The following is a 3,969-nucleotide window of genomic DNA, read 5'->3' as shown; positions in this document are numbered from 1 at the left end:
ATCTCCAAATAATTAAGAATACACTTTTAAGCATTAACATTTTCACTTTAATCATGTTAAATGGAAATACTTCCAAGTCATTTCATAATCAATGTTCAGTTGCTAATATTACCTTGATATGGACCCTAAGGCATGAAGGAGTTCCAAGCATAAAGACAGCCAGGGCAGAAGCACGGCGGGGAGAAGAAAACACCATGCAGTCCTTTGATCTACTATTTTAGCTCTTAAGATGAATCCAAAAAAAAAAAATCATACTTATGGTGGCCATCTTAGTCTCCCAACGTTGCCCAGTTACTATCATAACAAACAGACAATTTTAGAGCTATAAGGAAACTTAGGAGATTCTCAGCTCCTACAGTCCTGTTTTTTAGATGAAGAAATGAGAACTAGGAGGTGACTGAATGACTTATTTAAAGATCCCTCAGTAAGAGTGGCAGGGTGAGAATTAGAACTGAGTCTCCTAGCTCCAAATCAGCCTCAGCTCTGCTTAGGACCCTGTCTTTCCCATAAGCCTCTCATCTAGTTATGTGAGCAAACGGTCCACGGCAGGTGGCCAGCCCCCTCAGGCTCCACTCTAGGGAAAATGGAGAAAGATGCTAGAGGAAAATTGACAGTGGGAGACTCACTACATCCTCAGCCAACAAACCAGTGCACTTCTCAGAAACCCAGACCTCTTCAATGACCACAAGTGGGTGCTTTCAGGAACTTAGCAAATAACTGGTTTTTTAAAAAATCAAAACAGTTTAATTTTTTTTCACTTCCGTTTCCCAGATGGGATTCTGATGTTGTATAAAAATACAAGTTTCTTCAAAGTTAGGAAACATATGCAGACAACATTGAAATGGCAGAGCCCAGAGTGTACAATCATGCAAAGGTCCCCAGCTAACTGCAGGGGTGGTGCGATTCTTGTGTCCTCTTGTTTTTTCCTGGCACAGTCTTCAACAAGTGACCCAGCTTCCTTACTCTTGGGAAATGGCCCATCGGCAAATGACACTTAGGTATGGGGTCTGAAGAAAGGTCCCACACTCTGGAAGATGTGTTGGAGACATTTCATAACAAGATCAAGTGGCTTAACCATGGCTTTCTCCCCCAGATGTTATCAAGACTGATGATAATGCAAATGCAGTGACACACATGCACAAGTTTTGGGGTGGGGAAGCAGAGAGTGATTTGTTCATGGGTTCGATTTCATATATTTTAAATAAATTGCTTGTGACCTTGGATGGGGGCAGCTGGATTCTGTGGTTAATTTTTTTAATAGAATGAAAATCCATATTGGAAGCTCTTGCCTAAAAATCACACTCACTGATAAACAGTATGACACAGTAACAAACCCAACAGGTTCCTTTAATGATCTCATTTCTATCAAGGCAGAAAAATTATTGGTACTTAGAAACCTCCCTGTCTTGGGTTTGAACCAAGTTAATTTGATAATTATATTACAGTAAGAGACCAGAGGCAACTACTACAATAAAGAAACTAGAATGAGCATTCATAGATTGTGTTTTTAGTTAGTATTATTCTCACAAGGCTTACTGTTCAGGAGGAATCTCCTGACTCATTTCATGTATTACATGAAATTAAGTTTCTTAAAGCTTATTTTATCATTTAGCTATTGCAATTTAACAAACCACCCCAAAGCTTAGTGGCTTAAAACAATAACCATTTATTTCGCTTGCAAATATGCAGGTCAGCAATTTAGGCTGGATTCAGCTGGATGGTTCTCCTTATCTTGGCTGGATTCCATCGTGTGCCTGTGTACCTGGGGTGCATTTGGGGGCTCTGAGACTGGGAATTGGCTGGACTCTCTCATTTTCCAGCAGACAAGCTGAAAAGAGAGAGCAGAATCTTGCAAAACTTCTTGAAGCCTAGGACTTGGAAATGGCATACCACTAATTCCTCCATATTCTGTTGATCAAAACAAATCCCAAGGCCAATCCAGAGTCAAGGGGTAGGAAATAGACTCCACCTTTTGATAGGAAACACTGCAAAGTCATATTGTAAAGAGTGTGAGTACAAGGGGTCTAATTGACTGGGGCCAAAAAATGCAATCAATCTTTCACACTTTCAGACTCAGAGAATATGCTTTCTTCAAGTAACTCTATGCAATTTCTTAAATGGACTTGAAAAGAAGATGTCCAGCAGAACCACAGTTCATGTGATTTTCAATTTTTTCTAGCTGAGCTGGTTCATAACCATAATCATATTATACATTTATGCTGAAAAAAAAAAGATGTTTCTTAGAAGTGTTAACCTCTGTTTTTCTAAAGGTCTGCCCAACAGACCCTGAAGCTGTTGGGGGTGGGAATGCTGGGCAAATTCAAATTTGTATTTAAAGCAGGGACCCCTTTGCCAGTCAGATGAAAACCATGGACCCCTTACTAAGTCTACACTGTACTGTGTTTTATATAATAAATACATCACTCCTGCACCAATACATCCCCACAAGAATAATGGGTTTGTTTGAATTTCAATTCAAGCTCATGGAAGCCTTGTTAAGAACCCCTGATTTAAAGCATCTAGTAGAGATTACTCAGTAACTGCTCAGTAAATATTTGTTGACATTTTTTGTGAAATGAGGGGCAGAGTCCTCTACATAATCTCATTTATTTCTTCATATTCTAATTCCCACTTTATACTTTTCACATGACAGTCTTCTACTCTAAATGTATGTATAAGTAGCTTAAAATTAGAATATAATAGGTTTTATCATTGTATTAAATACCTATGAGTGCATTATGAATAAGTAAATCTTGTGCTTTTTGTGTCTTTTGCTCAACACTTTGGTCTCCATCCTTCCATCATGCCTATGATGGTTTGAAATTCTTTTTTGACTCCCAGAACAATTATGCTCTTAATCTATCCCTGTGGGTATACAACGCTTTTGACTGGACCATGTCCGTGAGGTGTGACTCAGGTTGAATCTCTGCCTTCTTGCTGGTTCTGATAAAAATAGAGGCACAAAGGAAAAGGGAACCGCCATGTCATATTGATCTGCCATGTGAGAGAAAGAACTGCAGGGAAACAGAAGCCCTGGGAGGCTCCAGGAGCCGAGGCCCTGGGAGAGGTGAGCCTTGTGCCTGGTAGATCATAGTTGCACTTGGGAAGAAAGTGGAGCAGCCCAGACTGAGCAAGCAGGCCCAGATAGAGACAAGCCCTGTGCCTGGTTGCCCATAGCTGAGCTCCAGGAAATGGTAGATTCTAGAGGGAAAGCAAGAGACTTCCGCAGACATCAGCAGCCACCTTGCTTCACCATGTGGCCAGACAACAGAATTAACAGTAGCTGGCTTTGGTGAGAAGACATCTCTGATGGTGCCTTGATTTGGACATTTCACGGCCTCCAATGTACAAATAAATCCCCTTTATAAAAGCCAACCCATTTCTGGTACTGTGCATTGGCAGCCCCTTGGCAAACTAAAACACTACCTAAGTACCTCCTTTAGCACAGTGAGATGTTGAGGCTACATGTTGGAATCACCTGGGGAGCTTTAAAAACTAGTGCTGCCTGGGTCCCTCCCCTCACTTTCTTTTTTGATTGGTCTGGGGTGTGGCCTGGGGATTGGATTTTGTGAGACTTCCCAGGTGAATCCATGCACAGCCAGGGGTCATAACCACTGTTTTAGCAGATGCTCACACTTCAGTTACTTAGGAAAGGCTTTGTATTACAACACCACCTTCTTCCACCCTCAAATCCACACCTTCTCCTGTTTCCTAGTATTGCTTTTCCCCTTTCCTTCCTGGGAATTCTCAGAGCCAACAACTGGGATCTCATGTGTATTTGTGTCTTTATTTGGCTGTCGGTTTCCAAGGGAAAACTTTCATTTATGCTCAGCACAGTAATACCCGCAAGAACAAAGGTAGCCAGCACATAGTAGGCCAAAAATTACTTGTAAGCATTGCTCTAATACACTATAAGCCTATAAGTATCCAATTATAAGGTAAAGGGTAATGATTGAAGACAACTGTGCT

Source organism: Dasypus novemcinctus, chromosome 24, assembly GCF_030445035.2.
Source record: "Dasypus novemcinctus isolate mDasNov1 chromosome 24, mDasNov1.1.hap2, whole genome shotgun sequence".
Taxonomy (NCBI): Eukaryota; Metazoa; Chordata; class Mammalia; order Cingulata; family Dasypodidae; genus Dasypus; species Dasypus novemcinctus.
This window is presented reverse-complemented; position numbering follows the sequence as displayed.